The 26,756-nt window shown below is 41.4% G+C and overlaps 1 protein-coding gene and 1 long non-coding RNA gene across 7 annotated transcripts in view; one reads left to right on the top strand and one right to left on the bottom strand.

Annotated features, from left to right (window-relative positions):
- The window catches only part of BIRC6 (baculoviral IAP repeat containing 6), a 342,965-nt gene that overhangs the window by 53,051 nt on the left and 263,158 nt on the right, over positions 1-26,756 (bottom strand). The gene's annotated exons all lie outside the window — the stretch shown is intronic.
- Positions 16,197-22,495, top strand: LOC137504104 (uncharacterized). The gene is made up of 2 exons (XR_011019419.1): positions 16,197-17,147; positions 18,411-22,495. It is a non-coding gene; the product is annotated as an uncharacterized lncRNA (long non-coding RNA).

Below are 26,756 nucleotides of genomic sequence, written 5' to 3'. Positions count from 1 at the left end.
TCAAGTACTGTCTGATGCAGCAATCATGACGCCTTCAAGTAATGGCAAATGCAGCTATCGTAAGGTGTCATGGGGATATTTATTATTCTGATTGGGGGATATACAGATTAACTGTAGATAGGGCAATATAAATTCTGACAAATTGTTTAATACAGGTTAAGCGCAGACATTTAACGGACACCTGAAGTGAAAAATATTGAGGTAGACCTTTTCTTTTAAACAATGCACGTTGCCTGAAATCACTTGTGTGCCGAGTTGTACAGCCCTGCAGAGAGCCCTTAAAACTGCAGTGGCCCATTTTGTAAAAAATGGCCTGGTCACTAGGGGGGTTTAAGACCGTGGTCCTCAAGAGGTTAAAAGCAAAAGAAGCCACCCCGAGTCTCTTTCTTCGGATTCTCTTTAAAGCAAACCTGAACTGAAAAGTAAAAATCAAACATACACAAATCATACTTAACTCCTGCATAGACTTAATCCCTTTCTGGTCTCCTGCATCCTAATTTGTCCACTGTGAGGAATGGCATTTAAAAATGGCAAGAATCCCATAACCGCTTCCAGGTCAGCAATCCATTGACCATTGATATCACTTAAACCATAAGAAATCAATGACATTACCTTGCATATCAGTTGTCCTTTCAGTTATAACTGACAGGAATTAATATAGTGAAAAAAGGGAACTAAGGATTTCAATTTCCTGTGAGACAAGTCTAACAAGATCTTATCAGAACTGGAAGAAATCGTTGTTAGAGGAAAATGGTGAGCTGCTCAGAGGAACTGACAGCGAGGCAAGTATGTTATAGTCATTCGCAGGTACATCATGTGTTTATTTTAAATAATTTTACTCAGTTCAGGTTCAGTTTAATTAAAGGTATTTTCCCAAATTTCTTTGCAGGTTATCTTCCCACTTTGGTTGCGTAAACTGTTTATAATATTATCAAATAGCTGTAACACAAAGGTCATAAATAAATGAGATTGTGCCTTTAAAGAGAGGTTTTCAAATAATAGAAAATGTGAAAAGTATATTGGTGAGGGAATATTTAATTATGAAACAAAAATAATTGATTTGTTGCAATCCTATTTGCCTGTTTCTACCAGGAACAAGCTGAAATGGCCATTTTTATATGCACATAAAACAATGTAAGCCAGCTGAAATATTTGCCATTAATCCCTTATATGTAGCGATGAACTGAAAAGACAATGCTGTTCTAAGCAAAAATGGAACTTCGCTTTAATGGGCTTTCTTAAAAAGGCACTTTGACAAAAAAAACTATAAGACAAACATGTAAACACAGATGTACATTTTTCAAATTGTAAAATGCACTTTAAATTACTATTTCTACGTTTATACTTGGACATGATGTGATTCTTTTAATACTTTAAAATAATAGAACCTTTATTTCTCCGGTGGTGCTGACTGGTTTATAGAACACTGGATATATATATTCCATAGGGTGCTTTTGATATTCATAGGTTGTGGGACACGTAATTCCCCCTAGACTGGGACTCTAACTCGACTAGATTTTTTTTTTCAAATTATACTAGATATTAATAACTTAAGAGTAACATTTCAGGCCGTCTTGTGCAGAAATTAGTAGCAGTTCAGTAGATACAGCCATTAAGTGTATTACAGCGTCAAAGACTATTCTTGGCTTTCAGTGTCACTTCACAGCTCTACCAGTCTGTGTAATTCCCCCTCATTTGGGTCTAATCACTAGTTGTAATGTTATCTCCCCCCAGTGTCACAGGACTGCATGTCGCAGATAAGCCAATTTGAAAGTACGGGCTGTAAACAATATGTCTGCTTCCATGAATCAGGAAGTAGAAACTGTGCAGATTTTAGGATTTGTATCAGCTGTAACAAAAATGTTTTTGTTTAAAGGTTATGCTGTTGTGCATCTTTTAGAGCAGAGGACCACTTTAATGAGAGAAATTAAAAGGGAGCTCTCTAAATACAGTGGCTACCACCCAAGTAGGAGGAAACCACTTACAAAAAGCCACTGCATGCCTCCCTGAACTAAATCTATAACATTTATATTTAGTTTGATAGTCCTGCTGTAAATGAAAAATGCTCATTAGCACCTGTATAATCACTCCAGTCCACACCATTGAATCCCTAGCAGCTGACAGATGACAAAGTAGTCATGCTGAAGCATACCTGTCTTCAAGGTGCAGCTACTTCATGCAGAAAAAAACTCTACTACTGTAGGCTGGAATCTAGTCTGACACTCCCCACTAGTGCAGTAAGCTAGAGGTAGCACCGCTGTTTGTGATAAAAAAAAAAAAAATTACGAGTAGTATTTGCTGGCCATGGCAGGGGGGCTAAAAATTACATATGTCGCCGCAAATAGCCGATGTGGTTCACTCGCTTTCACACTCAAAGTCAAAGATAGCTTTATTGGCATGACCAAGATGTATACCAACAGGTACTGCAAAAGCAAAGGGGAAAATGGGGACATGAAAGGGGGTGGGGTAGGGGGGACAATGGCTACTACTATACTACATCTACTCCCCACTGCAGTCATAAAACCCGGACTGTGGAGTCGGAGTCTGAGCAGAGTAGGTGGTGTCAAAAAGATATCGGATGGTTTTTGTACCAAATCCACAGCCCTGGTAAGTATTAGACTAAGGAGCCGGAGCCATTTTGGGCACCTGAAGTCGGAGTCCGTGGTTTTATTAACTGTCTGATAATTTTTGAACCGACTCCACAGCCCTGCATAAAACCATGATGATCAGCGGAAGCAGCCCCACCCATCAAAACAAACCTCAACTCCAACTCAAAATTTTAAAATTCAATTTAGGTGAAGAAATAAAACACAGGAAAAGATAGCTTAGTGAACCGGGAACCCAGTTGGTACATTTAGATGTGTGCTTGGATTTGGAATTTAATTAAAATGCAGACCAAGACCACAAGTATTGTTATATAAAAAAACCCTCAACATTAAATAACTACATAATTGAGCGTCCACACAGGACAGAGCCCGTTGAACAGATCACATGGGCAGCAGATAGGGGTTTATGCAGGAAATGCGTTTTCTTCTTTGTGTGGAATTCTCCAACATGGAGCTAGAACAGGCATGGGCAAACTTGGCCCTCCAGCTGTTGAGGAACTACAAGTCCCACAATGCATTGCAGGAGTCTGACAGCCACAGTCATGACTCAAAGGCAAATGCATTGTGGGATTTGTAGTTCCTTAACAGCTGGAGGGCCGAGTTTGCCCATGCCTGAGCTAGAATCATAAGGGTGGTGCCGAGTGATCTACACTCCTTACAGCATACCAGTAGTGTTTTACACATTTCCATTAAAACGCTGAGTGGGGAATGAAGACAACAGAACCTTTTCCCCTTTTCTTAAGAACGGTCTTCTTTAAGAAACAATGAGAAAATGTAAGTATACGAGCTTCCCCAATTTCTTAGTTATATCAAAGCACAAGATTCATTACAAGGAGAGGCGCTTCGGCAGCACGCCTATTGAATTAACATGAAGCACTGTGATGTCTAGAATGTGGCTTGCAGAATATTAAGCAGCCTGTCTGGTAATCTTGAGGAGCTTCTCTTGGATAGATCCTGATTAGCTGTTAATTTGTACTTCTGCAGACTGTGTAATGTACACAGAGATCTGCAGTTTGCAAACATCTGTGAGATGTTAGAGTTTAAACCTCAGCACATAAAGCTCCAAATAAAACAAAAGAAATCCCAATGCCTTTGCTTTCACTCATAAAAACAGAGGCGTTTAAAGCCTACATGTATCTTATTGTGCTGAACATTTACGGAATATTTTATTGCACAGTACATTTCATTATGGTAGTAGCCACTTGTTGGCTGTGATGATACATTAAACATTATGGCCTCAATTCACTAAGATCATGCTGGAGATAATAAGGCAAGAGAAAACTTACCTCCACACGTGAGTTATCTTACCTCTTCATTCCTTAAGTTACCTCTCCTGTAGTTAATTTACCTCCTCTGTAGTTATTTTCACATGCAGCTAATTAACAGCCTGTCTTTAACTCTGGAGTTATTTTAAGGATTGGAGAGTTAATTTAAAGACAGAAGAGTTAACTTTAGGCTTGCCTGAGGTAAAATGTTTCCTGAATACTACATGCCTTATCACCATGGTAACAACTCTAGAAGAGTTATTAAAGACAGGAGATAAGTTTAGTGAATTGAGGCCTATGTCTATTATCTAAGCACAAGAACCTAAACTCAGTAATACTGATCTTTTAGCTTAAGTAGTATCTATAGGTGTGTACACATGCACTATTCATGTCGCCCATCAAGTGACACTGTGGGGGCAAGCGCTATACCTGAGCGGCACATACCGTCTCTGAGGGACAATGGTGCAGTGCATCATGGGAAGCATTCCGGTAAACAAAGTAAGCAGGCATGCCAGATATATAAATGAGCTCAGGAGACAACTGTGCATTCTAGATTCTCAAGCAAGATAGCACCAAATGGCCACGGAGTTCACTATAGTGTGTATGCAAGTTAACTTGCATACCTATAAGCATGTAGCCACCAACTGAACCAGAAAACTTGTTCTTATACTGCCTCAGATATACAACTAAAGAAAGAGGAAATAAGAAAATAAAAAAAATTGAGGTGCACGGAATCAATTCATTCCTCACATTGGCCGCTGTAACACGGCCACTTCGCATTTTGGCTGGCCATAACCCTTGAAAACTTCAGATTTCAGGCTCTAGCCGTAAATATCTCTCTCTCTCTCTCTCTCTCTCTCTCTCTCTCTCTCTATATATATATATATATATATATATATATATACACACACACACACACACACACACACACACACACACACACACACACACACACGTATATACTGTATATATACATACACGCACACATTTGTTTCAGTCTTCGTTAATGTAAAGTGGACGCATTAAAACATCCTGTCTACTCCTCTTAATGACAACACGATGTTTTAATGCATTGCTCACTGCTCGCACCTGCTGAGACTGACACATCTGAGATTGGTGAACAGGAACATGTGTTCCCTCAGCTTTCCTGTAACAAAATACAAACACTGTGTGTGCGCTGAACTCCGTTTTATAAACATTCTAAAGTACAACTGCAGCTTAAAGGGATACTGTAGGGGGTCGGGGGAAAATGAGCTGAACTTACCCGGGGCTTCTAATGGTCCCCCGCAGACATCCTGTGCCCGCGCAGCCACTCCCCAATGCTCCGGCCCCGCCTCCGGTTCACTTCTGGAATTTCTGACTTTAAAGTCAGAAAACCACTGCGCCTGCGTTGCCGGGTCCTCGATCCCGCTGTCGTCATCAAGAGCGCACAGCGCAGGCCCAGTATAGTCTGTGTCTGCGCAGTACACTCCTGGTGACATCAGCGGGATCGAGGACACGGCAACGCAGGCGCAGTGGTTTTCTGACTTTAAAGTCAGAAATTCCAGAAGTGAACCGGAGGCGGGGCCGGAGCATTGGGGAGTGGCTGCGCCAACACAGGATGTCAGCGGGGGACCATTAGAAGCCCCGGGTAAGTTCAGCTCATTTTCCCCCGACCCCCCTACAGTATCCCTTTAAAGAACACTATATCCAACACATCTTAGTAGACTAAGCAAAACCAAGTTATAAAAAAGTAACATGACACCCCCCCCCCCACAAAAAATAATGCAATTCTTTTTTGCCTAAAATGAACTTGCAATTCCAGAGATGAGGCGTGCACAGCAACACAGAAATAAAAATTTGTCTGACTGGACAATAAATTCAGATATTGCGGACAACACAAGAAATCCTCTTCATATCAGCATATTTACTGCACAGGGATTCCTAGCAATATTTTTTATACAACTCCATACGCGAAGGTCATTAAAGAGATCAATGAAGAAGCAGGGAGCTTTCATTAGCTTTCTAAAAAGCAGCTGTAAATAAAATGCTGTACCCTAACTAGGTAAAAAAAACAAACCAAAAAAACAAACAGGCCACCAATTTTTTTTTTTTTAAATATATTAAGTGTTAGAGGATATAACCATCATATCAAGAAAACCTGACAAATTAGGGTATGTTGATCAATATTTGGCCATTCATTAACCATTGCTCTGTCAGGTCAACTCCTTATCGCTTTGTTATGGGGGGTGCTGCAGGTGGCAGCTACATGCTGCCGATACACAACCAGATTTCTGATAAAAGATTTTCAACATTGAGTGGGATAAGGTGGTAAACTGCTAAACATTTCTAGATATAATTTTTAAAGGAGCAACATTAATTGTACCCCGAGCATAGGTTGTGTGGTGACTCCTTTAACGCAAACAAGGAAAACCTAGTTACTGAGAAATTCACTGTGTGTGTTTAGAGAGATGAGCCGGTCTAAAAACATGTAAAACACTGTGCCCCAATTACCAGGAAGGGTTTTTGTAATATTTCTATAAATTGTAAAAAATAAATAAAAATTTCTTTAAAGGTTATTATGCTGTTGCTCATCTGATAGAGCAGAGAACAAGTTCTGAGTTTAGGTCCGCTTTAAGACTGTCTCCACTGAACTTACTTTTGGGAAATTATTGTGTTTAATATTATGTGGAATCAAACGAAGTTCACTTACGTTAAATGCTAAAAAACGGATTTAAAAAAATGTATTTATAGCATTTGGACAGCTATAATACCTACACAATATCACACAGAGTTATTGTGTGTTTATATCATGACTAATAGTCATGACTAATAGAGATAGACTAATAGATATTGCATAGCCAACAGATCTATACTTACAAACTTAAATAGTGAAAGTGTGTGGTTCAAGCGCATTAAGTGGGATTATAGGTGTGTGTGGGTGTTAGGCCACATACACACATCAGACTAAAGTCTTTGGAAAATGAAAGATCACAGACCAATCTTACCACCCTTCATGTAGTATGAGAGCCATACTCTACACAGTCTTTTCTATGGAGCTGAACTCCATATCAGAAAAAAAAAATCTTTGCAAGATGCTGCACACACAGATGCTGTACAGACACAAAAGATCAGTATCTGCAAAAGATCTGTTCCTACCAAAAATCCATTCCTGCAAATTGCAATGATAGTCTATGAGATCTGCAGATCACCATACACACATGATTTAACTGACATTCATCTGCAGATCAGATCCACCAGGATGGATTTTCAGATCTGCAGATGACTGCTTGATCTGCAGATGAATGTCAGTTAAATCATGTGTGTATGATGATCTGCAGATCTCATAGACTTTCATTGCAATTTGCAGGAATGGATTTTTGGCAGGAACAGATCTTTTGCAGATACTGATCTTTAGTGTCTGTACAGCATCTGTGTGTGCAGCAACTTGCAAAGATTTTTTTCTGATGGAGAGTTCAGCTCCATAGAAAAGACTGTGTAGAGTATGGCTCTCATACTACATGAAGGGTGGTAAGATTGGTCTGTGATCTTTCAGTTTCCAAAGACTATAGTCTGATGTGTGTATGCACCTTTTGGCTTGGAAAGAAGAGAAGAGGGGAGGGTACATGCACACAGAAAACCATTAACTAACACCACACACATTAATCGGGGCAGAGTGTTTCCCTACAGCACCCTCCCACCCCCATAATAAACTGCATCCTGACTTCCCATTCAGCCCCCCCAACCCTTCTACTAGCGAAGTGTGGACTATATCACAACTCCCTTGGAGAGAGATGCCAGGCTGGACCAGCTGTTATTGACCCCTGCATTAGGGTAATAAGATTTTTATTTTCCACTTGAATTGAACAATGCACAGAGAGGAGCAAAAGGTGTTCCCAGAACAACAGGGAAAGAAACTTAGTTAACTGGTTCTTTAACCACCTGAGCGGTCTGGACGAGCTGAGCTCGTCCAACACCGCCGGAGGTCGCCGCTCAGGCCCTGCTGGGCCGATTTTAATCAAATAAAAAGCAGCACACGCAGCCGGCACTTTGCCAGCCGCGTGTGCTGCCTGATCGCCGCCGCTCTGCGGCGATTCGCCGCGAGCAGCGGCGAAAGAGGGTCCCCCCAGCCGCCTGAGCCCAGCGTAGCCGGAACAAAAAGTTCCGGCCAGCGCTAAGGGCTGGATCGGAGGCGGCTGACGTCAGGACGTCGGCTGACGTCGATGACGTCACTCCGCTCGTCGCTATGGCGACGATATAAGCAAAACAAGGAAGGCCGCTTATTGCGGCCTTCCTTGTTTATTCTGGGCGCCGGAGGCGATCGGAAGATCGCCTCCGGAGCGCCCTCTAGTGGGCTTTCATGCAGCCAACTTTCAGTTGGCTGCATGAAATAGTTTTTTTTTTATTCAAAAAAAACCCTCCCGCAGCCACCCTGGCGATATAATCAGAACGCCAGGGTGGTTAAGAGATTTCATATCCTTCACAAAATATGCTAAGCACTTGCATATATGAGATTCTGAAAAAAACAAGCAGCTGTGCCAAAGCACTTTTCATTTACATCAAAATAATTACTTCATATGGAGGTCTGTTTATCCAAAAAGAATATAAAGCATTAGATCCCCTACATCCATTTATAGATATACTGTTGTACCAGGAAGAGGGGTGAACACTGAATCCGTTTATTGGTACAAAATTATTCATACATAAATAACAGAATATTTAAAACTTATTTGTAATTACTTGTTTTGTGGTCAGAGTCACCTTAGATAAAAACTTTTATTTTCAGTACCTCATTTCATTTAATAGACAAGTATTTATCATACTTCCTCTAGTAAGATCTAGGCATGGATAGCACAGTTTATGAACCAGTTGAGCCAGCAAGCTTAAAGAGAATCTGTATTGTTAAAATCGCACAAAAGTAAACATACCAGTGCGTTAGGGGACATCTCCTATTACCCTCTGTCACAATTTCGCCGCTCCTCGCCGCATTAAAAGTGGTTAAAAACAGTTTTAAAAAGTTTGTTTATAAACAAACAAAATGGCCACCAAAACAGGAAGTAGGTTGGTGTACAGTATGTCCACACATAGAAAATACATTCATACACAAGCAGGCTGTATACAGCCTTCCTTTTGAATCTCAAGAGATCATTTGTGTGTTTCTTTCCCCCTGCAGCTATCTTCCACTGAAGTGCCAGGCTGTTTCTTCCTGCAGAGTGCAAAAAGCTCTGCCTGTATGTAATTCCTCAGTATGTGAAAGCCCAGCCAGCTCAGAGGAGGATTTATCCAGCTTGTAAAAGATAAGAGAGAAGAGAGAAGCTGCTCTAATCTAAATAACCCACAGGCAGTGTGCAGAGAGGGGCCAGGAGGGGGGAGATGTATCACAGAACCACAACACTGAAGAACTTGGCAGCCTTCCAGACACAGGCTGACAAGTCTGACAAGAGAGAGATAAGTTGATTTATTACAGAGATGGTGATAGTAGAACGTGCTGCAGTAAGCCAGGGCACATTAGAATAGCTTTTGGAACTTGTAGGATGATAAAAAACAGGATGCAATTTTTGTTACGGAGTCTCTTTAAGAAACTTCATTTTAGCTGTTTTATTCTCGAAGGAGGTCACAACTGCCATTTTGATGAACAGCCAGAAAACAAGTGATATCTAACAAGCACACCATATTCAGCAATCAATCACCCTTTAACGTGGCAAAATAAAAATAGCCAGCATGTGGCACTAAAACAGGGTTAAAACTGGATAAATAAAGGGGTCAGTTTGTCAATATTCCACGTAGGTAAATGGCAGAGAAGTAGAATTCTATAATGCCATTAGCAACAAACCAAAGGATTTTTTTTTTAAAGTGAGGGAGGATGGGTCCACATATTCGCCAGCTACCGTGATACATTTGTCTTAATTACATTAAACACAGCCATACACTAGATTATGTCAATTGGAAATTGATCAGATACTAGATTCAATATAAACATTGAATCTCATTAAGAGTCTACTGGAACTATGGTGTTTTTGAATTATATCATCAAAATATCTATCATATCTAACTGATTCTGCCGGAAAGAGTTTGAGCTTTGCATACAGTGAAGATAGAAGTGCACGGTGCTGTATACAATGTAGAACTTAAGGTGATAATTTTTGTATAGGTATACCAACAATCTCATCCTTGGGTATATATGTGAGTGCTTTCAGAGGCACCAAGGGCCTAATTCAATAACAAATTGCCAACATTAAGACAAGACAAATAACATTTATATCGCGATTTTCTCCTGGCGGACTCAAAGCACCAGAGCTGCAGCCACTAGGACGCGCTCTATAGGCAGTAGCAGTGTTAGGTAGACTTGCCTAATGTCTCCTACTGAATAGGTGCTGGCTTACTGAACAGGCAGAGCCGAGATTCGAACTCCGGTCTCCTGTGTCAGAGGCAGAGCCCTTAACCATTACACTATCCAGCCACCCCTTAAAGGACAACTGTAGTGAAACTTATATGGAGGCTGCCATATGTACTTCCTTTTAAGAAATACTAGTTGCCTGGCTTCCCTGCTCTTCTGCCTCTAGTACTTTTAGCCATATACCTTGAACAAGCATGTAGCAGATTAGGCGTTTCTGACATTGTCAGATCTGACCATATTAGCTGCATGCTTGTTTCTGGTCTAATTCAGACATGACTGCACCCAAATAGAGCAACAGAGCTGAAAGGCAACTGGTATTGTTTATAAGTAAATAAATATGGCAGCACCCATATACCTCTCACTACAGTTGTCCTTTTAAGGAGGGCCGATTGTTTAGCTTACGCAGCAAGAATTCACACGGTTCAATTATTCAACAGCGGTGGGCAAATAGTTGCTCACCCAGCTGTGGGATAAAGAAAGTATCAGAAAGCTCTTCTTGGTCATCACCATGACGGTTTATTGTAAAGCAATTAGCCATCATAGATGTGGAAGAAGTTGGCATAAAATTAGTGCAGATAAGTGTTAAATGTAACACCTGTTTTACACATGTATTCTATACAGTGGGATGCAAAAGTTTGGGCAACGGTTAATTGTCATGATTTTCCTGTATAAATTGTTGGTTGTTACGATAAAAAAAGTCAGTTAAATATATCATATAGGAGAGACACACAGTGATATTTGAGAAGTGAAATGAAGTTTATTGGATTTACAGAACATGTGCAATAATTGTTTAAAGGATACCCGAACTGAAATGTGACATAATGAGAGAAAGAAAAAAAGGAACACAGCCTAGTTATTTGTGTGCTAGGCACTGTACATACACATGTCTATCTCATTATGTCACATTTCAGTTCGGGTATCCTTTAAATAAAATTAGGCAGGTGCATACATTTGGGAACCACAAAAGAGAAATTAAATCAATATTTAGCAGAGCCTCCTTTTGCAGAAATGACAGCCTCTAAATGCTTCCTGTAGATTCCAATGAAAGCCTGGATTCTGGTTGAAGGTATTTTGGACCATTCCTCTTTACAAAACATCTCTAGTTAATTCAGGTTTGATGGCTTCCGAGCATGGACAGCTCTCTAACTCACACCACAGATTTTCAATTATATTCAGGTCTGGGGACTGAGATGGCCATTCCAGAACGTTGTACTTGTTCCTTTTCATGAATGCCTTCGTGGATTTTGAGCAGTGTTTAGGGTCTGTGTCTTGTTGAAAGATCCAGCCCCGACACAGCTTCAGCTTTGTCACTGATTCCTGGACATTGGTCTCTACAATCTCCTGATACTGAGTGGAATCCATGCATCCCTTAACTTTGACAAGATTCCCAGTCCCTGCACTGGCCACACAGCCCCACAGCATGAAGGAACCACCACCATATTTTACTGTAGGTAGCAGGTGTTTTTCTTGGAATGCTGTGCTTTTTCCTCCATGCATAACGCCCCTTGTTATGCCCAAATAACTCAATTTTAGTTTCATCAGTCCACCTTATTCCAAAACGAAGCTGGCTTGTCCAAATGTGCTTTAGCATACCTCAAGCGGCTCCGTTTGAGTTGTGGGTGGAGAAAAGGCTTCCTCTGCATCACTCTCGCATACAGCATTTCCTTGTGTAAAGTGCGCCGAATGGTTGGATGATGCACAGTGACTCCATCTGCAGGAAGATGATGTTGTAGGTCTTTGGTGCTGGTCTGTGGGTTGACTGACTGTTCTCACCATTTGTCGCTTCTGTCTATCTGAGATTTTTCTTGGTCTGCCACTTTCGAGCCTTAAAAGACTTACGAGCCCAAAAAGCTTAAAAAAAGATAAGTACCTTATTCAGTTTTAAATGCACGGAGGACGCCGTCCGCGCCCTCCGTGCAGTTCCGCCGGGTCCCCGCAGTCTGATCGCCCCCGTGCCGCTCCCGACCCCACGGACGGGGTCGGGCTCCCCTTCCTCTCCTAAGATGGCCGCCGGAGCCGGCCGCGGCTGCGCAGTCCGCATACGCGTTAGTGCGGCTGCGCAGCTCTAGAGCCTCCCCCCTCGATCCACGCTACTGTGCGTGGATCGGGGGAGGGCCCTAGAGCTGCGCAGCCGCACTAACGCGTATGCGGACTGCGCAGCCGCGGCCGGCTCCGGCGGCCATCTTAGGAGAGGAAGGGGAGCCCGACCCCGTCCGTGGGGTCGGGAGCGGCACGGGGGGGGGGGGGGGGGGGGGGGGGGCGATCAGACTGCGGGGACCCGGCGGAACTGCACGGAGGGCGCGGACGGCGTCCTCCGTGCATTTAAAACTGAATAAGGTACTTATCTTTTTTTAGCTGTTTGGGCTCGTAAGTCCTTTAACTTCCATTTCCTCAATACGTTCCTATCTGTGGAAACAGACAGCTGAAATCTCTGAGACAGCTTTCTGTATCCTTCTCCTAAACCATTATGGTGAACAATCTTTATCTTCAGGTCATTTGAGAGTTGTTTTGAGACCCCCATGCTGCTACTCTTCAGAGAAAATTAAAAGAGGGAAACTTTCAATGACCCCCTTAAATACTCTCGCATAATTGGATTCACCTGTGTACGTAGATCAGGGGTCACTGAGCTTACCAAGCCAATTTGAGTTCCAATAATCAGTTCTAAAGGTTTTGTAATCAATAAAATGACAACAGTGCCCACATTTTTGCACCTGCCTAATTTTATTTAAATAATTATTGCACACTTTCTGTAAACCCAATAAACTTCAGTTCACTTCTCAAATATAACTGTGTGTCTCCTATATGATACATATGACATTTTTCATCAAGAGGTGCCTGGCTCTTCTACTGACCACATATGCTATTGCTCCGTTGTTATTGCCTGATGAAGCGGTATCAAACCTGCGAAACGCGTTGCATATTTGGAGTTCATAAATAAAATATATTGACTGTCTTTACCAGGGCTGTGGAGTCGCTACAAAAATCTTCAGACTCCACTTTATGAAACCACGGACTCAGACTCCAACTCCGACTCCAGGTACCCAAAATGGCTCCAACTCCTCGACTCCTTAGTCTAATACTTACCAGGGCTGTGGATTTTGTACACAATCATCCGACTCCTCAGTTTATGAAATCACAGACTCAGACTCCAACTCCGGGTACCCAAAATGGCTCTGATTCCAACTCCAACTCCACAGCCCTGGTCTTTACTACAGTCGTTGTGTGTCTACTTGGAGGAGGTAAGTCCACCACTACCTCCTTTATTTACCAAGAATTTGGTTTTTAAGCTCAATTAGCTTCCTTTTATCCTTTTGGCGCCTCTGATATCTGAGTGCTTTGGATTACAAGCATGTTTCCGGAATAAATTATGCTTGCAAACCAAGGTTGCATTGCATATATTATACAAACACACACAAACATGCATCTCCTGGGGAAGCAAGGCAGCAGTGCCATGGTGCTGGACAGCACCACAGCGCAAAACCTCACCCCCCCTTTGCCTGGGATATTGTCGGCAATCCTCATACGGTGGCCAGATAAGTAGTTTGCATGTGCAAGCCGCTTCTCACCTTGAATTGCATCAGACCCAATTTGCATCATAATTGATAGCACTGCACAGTGTAAATGGGACCTAAAGCACATCTGTTGTTGGGGCCTGTGGGTGCAGAACGGTTTACTGTAAAAATGCCTGCACACAGGGGAAGTGAAAAGGGAGCAGAGCTACGTCACGGGAAGCTGCCGAGCTACATCAGGCAGCCGTTGGGCTGCATGCCATATACCGTAAAGAAAATTGTGGCCACTGGAATAGGCTTAGAGGGCCGCTAATGGCCTGCGGACACCACCGATCTAAAGCCACCTTTCAAAAAACTCAAGTTGAATAGTTTAACATGCCAGGGAAGTTAAAATTACCACAAGTATTGGGAGTGTATACGTTACAATTGGATCAGCTGGTAACTTGCATGTGGCGCAGTGGCAATAGGAGACTTGAATAAGACACCAGAGGGTGGGGTTATCAGAGAAGCAACACTTAGTGCTAAGGGTACATAGAGAGCTTAGCTCAAAGGCAGGCCAGATTTCTCCACCATAGGGTCCTTTTGATAATTGACTTCTCTAACCAGTGCTGGTCTTTTAAAATCACAGGTTGGGTTAACCATTGTCACATATGTTGTTGAAGGTCACGTGGTGTTTACAATGATGCACTCTTTAGTAACTAAGGCTGCATACACATGCTTGATTAAAGTCGTCTCAGGCCCCAGATATCGTCCGCCTCGCCTGATAATTCGGCATGTGTCCAGTAGCCCCCAACCTGCAAGTGATCCCCCAGGTGGATCGATTCCTTTGTGTCACCATGTGCCCCACAGCAGCTCAGTTTCCTTTATGGAAGTCTACTGGGGAATATCAAATTTCAAAGGCCTCTATCAACCAGTTCCAGAACTGCTATATTTACAATAGGTTCCAGAGCACTGATACAGTGGTTGTGGTAAGGAGGAAGAAATGCTACTACTTCCTGTGACATCAAATAAAAGGTTGTGTGAAGAGCTTCTTTAAAATGCAGTTGATGCAAATAAAGAAAAAAAACACGCATTTATCAATTCAGTGAACACTACAGTTCCTTATTAATGAGGAAGTTTCAAACTTCGCATTTTATGTGGCAAAATAGATATTCACACTACGTGTTACAGACACTTGTCCTTCCTCGGGTGTATTGCCCGAACGTGAATAAATTAGTACAAATCACAAACTTGTTCTAAATCATTCCTAATTGTAAAAATTCCTGATCAGTAATGATATCATGCAAAAATGTACAAATAGGGTCTATTTACAGTAGGACATATTTTGCATACAGTTATCGCTCTATGGGAATCTGTGTTACTATGCAAATTTTCCTATGCATCTAACAATCATTACATGGGAAACGGAGGTGGGATGCAGAAATCTGCAGCATGCAATCCATTATTTTTTTAGCATCGCTAACGAAAATTAGCATTCAATAGAAACAACTCAATTGACATCCATTGGTTTCAGTTTTGATGTGAAAATTCAATTCATGATACGAATTCGGATGTAGTGGAAACAGGCGCTAAAAACAAATGGTAGAGCCCTTGCCTGTGTCTCCCAAATTACAAAGAGCCCTTGCCTGTGTCTCCCAAATTATAAACATATTTCTCTTGAAATATGTTTACTTTCACAAAAATTTACAGAAAGTAGGTGTACATGCGCTTACAGATTATCCCAGTTAACCTCTAACATGTATGCTAAAGATTTGGATAAGTGGAATTTTATGAACATAGAAACCAAAGATGGTGATCTGATGCGAGGCTATGTTGCACATCTACGAGAATGGAAGCTCCATGTGGATGTATTATTAACCTGTTTTTCTGATGATATGACAATCTGTAGCACTGTTCAACTGTACGAGTATAAAGAGACATTCCCATGTGTGAAATAAAGCCATTGTGAGCGAGATGTAAGTCAGCATCTTTATGTGACCTTTTCATGGTAGATTGGCAGCACGGCTGTAGATTCCTTATCCTTGGACACTTCTAAGTCCCTAAACCTAAAAATAGATTTGCACACACAGGATGTTTTATGATACTGCAAAGCTAACATTCATTAAAGTGAAATAATAAAAAAAAAATAAAAATAATAAAAAAAAAAGTGTGAAAAAAAAAAAAATATAGGATGAGAACATGCATGGATGCATAAATGCACACGTACACGCACACTTTCTAATTTTCAGAAGGTTAGTTCAAATAATTGCTTTCCATAAACAGATGCTCTAGGGACATTACCCTCCAGTCATCAGCATTGGTTACAGCTTGATGACGCACGCACCATGACCCATCTGATTTGGGTGGTGAGCTTGTGAGGAGTGACTATAAAGAGGCAGTGGCTTCCTTAAAACAATATGCCTGTCGTAACAAAGCATGGAAAAACAAAAAAGGTAGAGGCGGCTTTTCAGCTCCAGTGCCCTAATGTCACCATTTGTCACGCAGCTTTCCCTCAGAGCTTCCAGGACTGGGGTTAACTCTCTCACTCCCCTCCCCTACTGCATGCACACACTCCTCTCTGGAATGCTTGCAGATTTCAAATGTGCCTGGCCTGACAATGGGGCTGCTGCGCATTGTTATGCAACTCACTGTCTGGGAGGGCAGCTTGTAGCTCCTTTATTCTGCAAGTGCCAGGTGCTTGTTTAGTCAATGTCACAGCTCGCTACTGTATTGCAATCCAGAGCGTGACCACTCTGCTCCTCTGCTGGGGCTGGCTGCTGAATTGTGCCATGTTCACGATGACGCCTTGGAATTATCTGCCAGTGATGCCTGCTTAGGTGTGAAGCGTGCTTTGTATTGGGAACTCCATACATAGCTAAGATTACGCAAATATCCAGCATACGCTTTAATGGAGCTCAGTGGCAAGTGCTGCTGAAGGGAAAGCCATGTTACTAGGAACAGAAAACACAGGAAGAATGGATGACTTACAGTCTCGTAAGGGAGAATCCAGGAATGACATTTTGTCAGGTCAATGAGAATAAAAAAAACAAACCGTGAAATAAAGAAAAAAAAATCTCTAACTGTAGGAGCTGCTGTGTGCTGGACGGAGGGGGTAAAATACACAACGTGGATCTGAACTAAGGACGAGCGTCTTGGAAATCTGTTCTCACGCTGTGGATCAATATTAAGACTAGCATCTTTTTCACATCGCCGAGATTCATTGGATTAATGATAGACTGAGCATCTGTGAATTTTGTTGCTCCATGCCATTCGTTATTAAGGGGAAGAGGAAAGGGATAGTACATGCATACATATGTGCTACAGCTCTGCTGGAAGATAAAAGCTTGCCTTCCTATTGTGTTGAGGACACAGAAGCATGCCTGATGTCACTGTGCTCCTGATGCAGAGTAGGGTAAGAAGCAATTCTCATTCATAATAATAATAAAACTATTTTAAATGAATGCATGCTTGGAACAAACAAAATCTCACACTAACTGACAAAGGAAGAAACAAGCAAACACATCAGCACCATTTTAGAACACACTGAACTACAGTACCCCTAGAAATGTAGACAAAAGAACTGTACACAACCTACACATCCCACTAGGATTCTTTATTAGCACTTGCCAGTTTTAATTATTCATCACAAAGGAAGCAATGGACACTGCCCATGTTATGGGTACAGCTGGGGCACAGGCAACATATAGCATACAGCTTCATGGTATCAATCACTTATTAGATTTTAAGTCAGCCCACTGAAGAGCCTGTACGAAAATGGAGACTTCAATGCCAACAATGGCCATAGACACAATGCGCGAAGCAGAAATGAACATGGATGCTGTCATGTGAAAGTAAACATGCATTCATTAAATGAGCTGCAACCATTGAAAAATAACCATTGCTGCCCTGATATTGTCATTTTCAAAACACTGACAGCTATGGAGCAGACAAGGAAGAGGTCATATAACCGTATTAAATTTGTATGCACCAGAAACGCATGCATAATGTAGGCAAATAAAAATAAATGGATTATGCACAGCTGAATTCACCTATTCACAACTCATGACCACACTATCTTCTCTAAACCGGCAGTATTTGGTTAATGAATTCTAATTAAACTGTTGTGCCATACTATCAGTGAGTGGCACAACGAGTGATTAGAAGATGGGAAACAATGGCAGTTTTCAGTTCTGAAGGGTCACCAACCTAGCACAGCCAGCCTTCTCCAGCACTGAAGAGGGTTAATTAGCAATTCAACTCAGAGTGTACAAATGGATTACAGAGTACTCAATTTATCAGTATGTCAATAGCCACGTCCACTACAAGGGATATGAAGATACATTACAAAATGCACCATGCTGCTTACATGTAACCAGTGTGAAAAGATGACTTGCCCCTCTTAGTATCAGTTTAATAACATACTATTGTTACCCTGCTGTTCCTTTATCTCTTACCCAACAGGTTTCAGGTTTAGGAAACAATGATGAAGGAAAGCTATTCTCATGTTGTAATAAATAGATTTCTAGATTACTTTTATAAAAGGCTTTTCAAATTCTACATGTATAACTTTGAACATAAATATGATTGGAATAGCATATAGTTTTTACTGCAAAACTGGACAAAATTATTATTTTTTTAAAGTAAAACATTTTTCCTTGCAACCCTTCTCCTCTAGACAGTCTTTGGAGGATTGCTGAAGACTTTTCTGGGAAACATGGTCACATCTGCTATTACAGCAGCGGCAGCAGAAGTGAAGAAGCAAGAGGAAAAAGAAGAGAAAGAGGAATCCATTTTAGCCATGCTTGGGATTATAGGAACTGTACTGAACCTGTTCGTCATTGTATTTGTGTACATCTACACCACCCTCTGACAGTCTTCTTAAAAGCAGGGTGCTTAACCAGTGGGGGAGACACCTGAGGCATTATATAAATGGCAGGGCATGTGAAGATACGGCGTGAGGGCTCCTCAGACTATCCAATACATTCCAGTGCTAAGTGCCTAGGTGGACCATGGGCAATGAAGCGCATTTGTCAATGCAGATAGGAGTTTCAAGACCAGCATGAGCAGGACTGACTCATGTGCAGAGGTGCCACTGTGCACTGGCTTTAATAAGGCCCATAAGTACTCTGACACTGCCATAATTTCCCAAATACAGGAAACAATATTTCTAAGCTGTATACATTTTATGGCATTTCACCCATTTAACCACGACAATGGGAAGAAGGAAAAGAAAGGCATTATTACTCCTCTTCTATTCCATGTAGGATTCTTCTATTATATGCTTCCACACAGTTACATTCATGGATGGATTACACCATGTCTCAATACATACTTGCCCAAACTTATTTTATAAAGCACTTTACAAAACTTGCCACCTTAAAACCCCACTCCCCTTCCTCTGAATTACAAGTCATTCTACAATAAAATGTTTTATGAAAGCCATTCATGCATTTGTGAGGAAGAGTAGCAGTGTACAGGGGGGTGTATAGGTCTATAGGTGTTGTGCTTGATGAATGGTTTATGCTGATAACTAAAATGGATGGTGCTTTTGGAAAACTAGCCATGGGAAAGGTTTAAAATTGGGTTTGTAGCATGGATAATGCCAGAGAATTATTTCTGCTACTGAGGCAAAAGAATGAGTACAGCTGCATTAATGTATACATAGTGGTAGCTAGTCAAGTTATATACTCCATATGAAAGTTATGTTCGGTGTACTGGTACCACAAATAGCTCTTGCACTAATGAACTGTGGTCTGATGTCAGGCAGATGGTTCTGGATAGCACCAGTTTCACTAACATGGGACTTGGCTAGGTGGCTGGGCAAGTCATCTTTACATTTAAGATGCTAAGAGATGTGCCTTTTAGGCAAAACAAATTATTATCCTGAATGTGTGTGATGTAAGCACACGTGTGCCCATCTCCATGTGTTTGCCATATTGTCTGCTATATATTCTACAACATTACTTACACACAGTGACTAATCCAATATTATTCTATCATACTCGTGTTTAGTGAAGCTGGTGCTCTTCCCATCTATAAGAAGCTAGCTCTTGTTAACCTGTATATGACTATGTGATGAAGTTTAGACCTTTTCATTACTTTGTTTATATCTGAACAACACTCCAGTACAATGTGCATCAAGAATATAAGAAAAGCCATGTATTTACTACTATGACTCTGGTCAATGCCAGACCAGGTGTCAGACTTCAGGTTGTTTTTATGGAATCATTTAAGTTAGTAGATAAGGTGAGAATTGCAAAGCTCCCTAATTTTATATAAAACAAGAAATGTTCACATTGTGTAAAAAAAAAAAAATTAGCCAAGTTAGTGAAAAAAGAATTAAAATCCAAATAAAGATGAGAACACTAAAGTATTGTAGCCCTAAAATATTTACATTGATGGCATACAAACACGAACTGAAGAAGTAAAAGGAGGCAAACAGCAGAACAGAAAAAAGTTATTAAAATCTATAGAGAACTCAGGTTTAAGTCAATGTTATATATCTAAGAATAAAATCACATGCCCACAGGTCTCTTCTCATCTTACCAAGTGACTTTTATAACCAAAAACAGATTTGTAAATGTCTGACCAAATTACAGTAGAAGCATTAAAATGAACACTAAGTGCCCAAATTTCAACTTTGCATCAAGCAATAATACTCTAAATTCGAATGGATATTTAAACATTGCTCATTCATCAAGTCAAATGAACAAAACAGTATTAATAAAATACATTTTGATGAACCACGACAAGTATAAAAGCAACATAGCCTGCTCCAGTGTAAAAAGTATTATCCAAAACAAAGGTTATCCCATACAGATAATGTTTGTTAGCTGTATCAGTCAGGGGTTGAGGTGAACAACAGGTTTCCAAGGTTTGCTCGGAATAAGGTTTACAAAACTAACAACCACACATACATCACATAAGGAAATTCGGTCACTTTTCTCCTGCTCCACAATTTTGATTTTGTCCCATTATAGCACTTTGTTTCAAAAAGGGTCACATCGTACGGAGGAGAACTTTGTGAAGTATCATTGGCCAGAGCATTCAATAGGAGCAACAGTTGTAATCTATACCACGTAAAAATGTTCTCCTTTAAAAGTTCTAAAAGCTACAAAACCACCTTCATAATGCCGGCTGTAGCCATTAATTGGTCTCATGCCATCGCAATACATCAGTGAGATAAGATAAACATATGATTGGTAAACAGCTCCAGAGATGACCATCTTAAAGAACAACCGAATGGCTGGGATCTACATCTAATGCCTGGTACACGCCATGCAATTTAACATCAGATCATTTTTCTGATCGATTTTCCTATCACTTCTACACAAAAATCGATCAGAAAATTGTTCAGAAATCAGATTGAACCTGTCGGAAATTATTGATTTGATCAGTCTGGAAATTGCATAGTGTGTACCAGGCATTAGAAAAAGCAAACCAATTGCTTAACACAGCAGGTGCATGTCCCTTCATTGAGCAAATGATAAATACTTAAAAAATGCTGCAAAACTGATAACTATGGAGATGCTTTTATGCAACACATCCCAACATATCTTGAAATATGTTTAGAATGTCCTCAAGCAATGCCATTAGCTGTACAGCTGAAAACCTACAGTGAACTTGTGTCTAACTGCTTTTGTGAGTAAAGCTCAGGCCTCCGTTATAAATTCTGCCCACTCCCTCCCTCCTTCACTAAACTTATCCTAATGGCCAATAGTCACCATCTCTAATCAGATGTCGTTGGGGAGACTAGTGGGGCTCTGGTCTAGTGATAGCACACCAATGGAATTAGCCTAGTGAGGAAGAAAGGGGAAGGGCACAATTTATGACTGGCTCCTATCACACCATGAAGATTACAAGGCAATGTGATTGTTCTTCAACTGCATCGCAACATATCTGAAAAGTCGCATTGTGCATTGAAGGTGTGGGAAGACCATACAGTAAGGCACATGGTACAATGAAAGTATGCCTCATTACAGTAAAAACACACAACGCTGTGAACACTGCATCATTGCATCTGCATTGTGATGCGATAATACGGTCTGTTGTGACACAAAGGACATAGTGAGAAAGGACCCCAATACGCTAGTCTCCCTACATAAACAGCTGGACACAGGTTCACTTTAAGCTTATTTATGAGTTAAAGAATTATTTTGCATGGCCAAACCAGAGTCTATCACTACTCTTGTCTTATATATAAATCTTCCAATTTCACATGTGTGATTTATAAGGGCTTAGGGGAGTGGAAAAATTGGGAGCACTACCCAACCTTTAAGAAAGTTCTTGACTTTGAAGAAAGGGGGTGGGGAGCAGTACATACCATATGTAATATCTTGGTGCGTAATAGCCTGTTTCACACTCTGTGCTATTGTTTTAAACTTGGAATGCCAAGCATAAATTGTTATAGAAAAAACAGGATTAAGTATAACATCAATGTAAAGTTTGTTAAAACGTTGTGTCTCTCCCTCTTCCCATATTTGGTAGACTTTGTGCAAAGAAGACATGCCACAGTAAAGCAAGTGCTCTGTATGAAGTCTGAGGATAATCAAATATGGCACCTTCAGAATCTAATACACAGGGAACACCACACAATGGCAGCTCCGGCATTTAGGACATGAGCGTCTTAAAATTATAATGCAAGGTTCACTTTAAATATTTTATTTCTTCTGTCAGTAATGAAGGATCAAGTTTATGTCACAATGTTTTGCTTTGTAATAGCAAGAACATTAAAAATAAAACTAGGTAAAGAAGACAGAAGTGGAATCTTGAAATCTTTTTTTACTGAAGTTCTTTTGTGAATTGCATGGTGAGACAGGCCTGATATGCAAACATAACAAAAAATCTGTAAGGAAAAAAAGGGCCCCTGGGGTGTACTTACCTTGGGATGGGGAAGCCTCTGGATCCTAAGGAGGCTCCCCCCATCGTCCTCCATCGCTTTGCTTTGAAACCCCCGAATGGCGGCAAGGTAAATATTTGCCTACCGCGATCCTGCACAGGTGCAATAGTCGGTCTTTATTCAGGTTAAGGCAGAAATAGCCAAACCCGATTGATCCGCTCTACTGCGCAGGTGCGATTCCTTTTGCACCTGTGTAGTAGAGCGGATATGATCGGGCTCGGCTATTTCCGTTTAGCACAAATGAAGAGCCACTACTGCGCCTGCACTGGATCCCGGAGGTAAATAGATCAAGCCTTGTCAAGCTTGTTGGGGGAGCCAGCGATGGATTCCCTGAAGCTACAGGGGAGGGGGAAGCCTCACTGGGTCTTTGAGGCTTACCCCTCCCAAGGTAAGTATCCCACAGAGGAGTTTTTTTTATGTTATAGAGTTTTAAATTCTTTTCTAGAGATTTAAATTCTAGTGGTTGAGGCAACCCTGACCCCTCCCCCATACAACAGCAGAGGTCAGCTAAGGGCTCTTTCACACTAGGAGCTGATCCTTGAGTTTTGATGGATCGCTCCTAGTAAGCGATAAGCGGGGTAGCATGAAAGTCTATTGACTTTTAGTTTACCTTGCACATTGGACATCGGACAAAGTGTTCCAGAGTGTTATGGTGTCAGCAGCAAGCTGTTTCCCGTCGGGTAAATTAGAACTAGTGCCGCCGATAAGTGTTGAACCGCAACTTCCCGATGTCACGCCGTAGGCCATAACACGTGCATGAAATCAGGTTCGTGCGCGCGTTGCCTAGTGTTAAAGAGCCCTTAGAAACATTTAAGAGCCTGTCCAGCCTGACTGTAAATTATAACATGATGTAACACTCTTCCAGCATCATGCAGACCACACATAGGAAAAGGTGTACCCAAGGAATGAACAATGTAATGGACCTAAGAACACAGAAAAACTTAGGGTCCGTTGTCACGGTATGTGTTTTAATGGGATCATTAGAACGGCTGCTTTCTTCATATTGTAAAGACATTAAGCAGGCCATACACTGGCTCGATTCACGGCCGTTTCGACAGCAGATCCGATCCTGGGATCGGATCTGCTGCCAATCGCTTGCGCTAAACGCACCCGCCGATCCGATTCCCTCCCGAAATCGGATCGGACCGTCGATCGCGCCGTGCGGGAAATTACCCTCGATCGCCCGGCGGTAGGAGCGCGTCGCTTGCGGCGTACGATTCGGGCCCGATCCGAGCATGTATACATTACCTGAAGCTGGCTCCGGGGTCCTCTTCTCCTCGCTGCACCGCATTTCCGCATCTCCCAGTGTACGCTTATACTTCCTGTGTCACTCCGGTGACCAGGAAGTTGAAATAGAGGGCGCTCTATTTGAACTTCCTGGTCACGGAGTAACACAGGAAGCGCCGGGATGGAGCAAGAACAGCGGTGCGGTGCAGTGCGGAGAAGACGCCCGGGAGCCAGCCTCAGGTAATGTATACGGGGGGGGGGGGGGGGGACAGGCGGCAGGAGCAGCTGAACAGATTGTGATCGGTTTCAGGCTGAAATCGATTCACAATCTGTTTGCAGTAAAGGCAGCCATACGATCCCTATCTGATCAGATTCGATCAGATAGGGATCTGTCAGCTGGTCGATCTAATGGCACATCGACCAGTGTATGGCCACCTTTAGGGCAATAATGCAAATCAGGGTGCAGAGTTTTCAAATTGCAATGCAATCTTTTCACAAACACACAGCTTGCTGCAGTCTTTGAGCATTTAACTAAAGTCAAATAGAATGTAGAAAGTTTGCCAGCTGACGTACACACGCCTGATTATCATCTAACACGGTCGATATTGGGTGCCTTAGCCGACTCAGTTGTGTATATAAGCCTTTAGATCCTCTTTCCACTACAAAAATATTAATCTGATGCTGTTGTGATTTTTCTCACTTTTAACCAGGTTTTCGCGCAATTTTTAGACTTGACGTTGCATTTTAGTTTGGATGGTCAAGAAAAGTACAACGTCAAGTCTAAAAATTGCATGAAAACCTGGTTAAAAGTGAGAAAAATCACAACAGCATCAGATTAATATTTTTGTAGTAGAAAGAGGATCTAAAGGCTCATATACACAACTGAGTCGGCTAAGGCGCCCAATATCGACCGTGTCAGATGATAATCAGGCGTGTGTACGTCAGCCGGTGACCCCCTGCCTCCAACCCAAGAGAGCGATCCGACAAGTGGATCTACTCGCCCCTAGCGATGCCAGTCCCATTGTTTGCGCCACTAGTGGTACCCCCCACATAGCAATACAGCACGTCAGCTGGATAGCTGATGTGTGTGCAGCCCGGCACAGCGATGCCACCCAAGTGGATCAGGTTGTGATACTCGACGGGTGATATCCATCAAAGGTGTATACTCACCTTAATGCTTAGGAAAATACAATTTATGTGTATGCTGAGCACCAGGGGGTAAGACAATCACACTCCATATCTACTCCCTTAACATGTGTACAAAGCAAAACCCTAAGAATCATTAGACAGCCAATTTATACCAAATACCTATGCAGCTGGTTCCTATGTACCATTTAGTTAAACAGCTGAGCTGAATGATGCCTATGCAGGTCTTCCTGAGAGTACATGGTACATAAATATGTCCTTTACTTGCGCCCTTAGCACACTAGCATGGCAGCTCAGTGAATAAGTCATGAAGTCGCCGATACATTATGACTAAACAAAAAAAGTGTCACAAAGGGGTTAAAAAAAATCTGAAGTGGACGGTCTAGCTCAGGGATGTCAAACTCCAGTTCTCAAGGGCGGAGTTCCTCACACATTTTAGGCAAAGCTCAACATTTCTCCATTTCACAGTCCTTCCTAAACACTGGCAAGCACATGGGCCTCAAGGATAATTATTTACTGGAATTTCATGATATCAGACTATTAGTTTTCATATTGTAGCGGTTTGTGCAGCTAACTATAGATCTCAATGTGTGCATCCCAACTTGGTGGTTATTCTGAAAGAATCCAAGCACACACACTAGTATATAATGCCTTGTTAGAGAAAAGAAAAATACTTCACAAGATACAGACTTGCGTTAACGAGAACATACCTGAAATCTATGCTAGCCACAAGGCTTTTAATCTTTTTATACAATTGTATTGATTGTTTAAATTTTAAATGAAAATTTTAAAAGAGACACAAGCGAAAAAATAAATTATGATAATGAATTGGTTGTGTAGTACAGCTAAGAAATAAAACATTAGGAGCAGAGACCTATATCTAATAATTGTTTCCAGTACAGGAAGAGTTAAGAAACTCCAGTTATCTATGCAAATAGCCATTGAGCTCCACAACTTTGAAAGTTGCAGAGAGCTCTGACTTCTGATTAGGTTATCTCAGCTGTATTGTGTTTTTCTTTTGCAGAGAACAGTTCAGGACAGGTCAAAAGTTCACTGCCTGTTCTGTAAAAACATTTAGAATGCTGAGTAATGTGTAAACTGCAAATATTAGAGCACGATGCAATGTTATATTAAAAAAAAAAGCTGTATAACTGAAAATAAAAATATGAGAATATTTTTTTTTTTTTTTGCTTCCAATGTTCTAGTAATTACCCCTACTATACAACCAATTCATGATGATATAATTTTTTTTCCGCTTCAGTGTCTCTTTAAAGCGGATCCGAGATCAAAAACTAACTATAACAAGTAACTTGTCTATATATCTTATCTAAAGTTTAGATAGTTTACACAGCAAATCTAGCTGCAAACAGCTTAAATAGAAAATGATTATTGCTTACTGTGATACAATGACAGCAGCCATGTTTGTTACATTACACAGAGGCAGGCTTATCTGCAATTTGAGCAAAAAACCTAATCTCCCCCCTCCTCCTCCCTCTGAAATCTCTGGCTAGTCATACCTCCCCCTCCTCCTGCCCAGACTGAGCTCCCATGAGCCCTTGCTACTGTCTGAAGGTGCCTTGGCTCTCTGAAAACCTGTGGGCATAGCTTGTTTAGTTTATAGGGAATTACTGTAAAAAAACAAAAACAAAAAAGTATTTGGCTTGAGAAATGCCCTCTAAACAATAGGAAAGGAACAATTATGCAATGAGTAAAAGTTCATCTCGGATCCACTTTAAGTGATAGTTCAAC

The sequence above is a fragment of the Hyperolius riggenbachi genome, chromosome 4, assembly GCF_040937935.1.
Source record: "Hyperolius riggenbachi isolate aHypRig1 chromosome 4, aHypRig1.pri, whole genome shotgun sequence".
Taxonomy (NCBI): domain Eukaryota; kingdom Metazoa; phylum Chordata; class Amphibia; order Anura; family Hyperoliidae; genus Hyperolius; species Hyperolius riggenbachi.
This window is presented reverse-complemented; position numbering and strand designations above follow the sequence as displayed.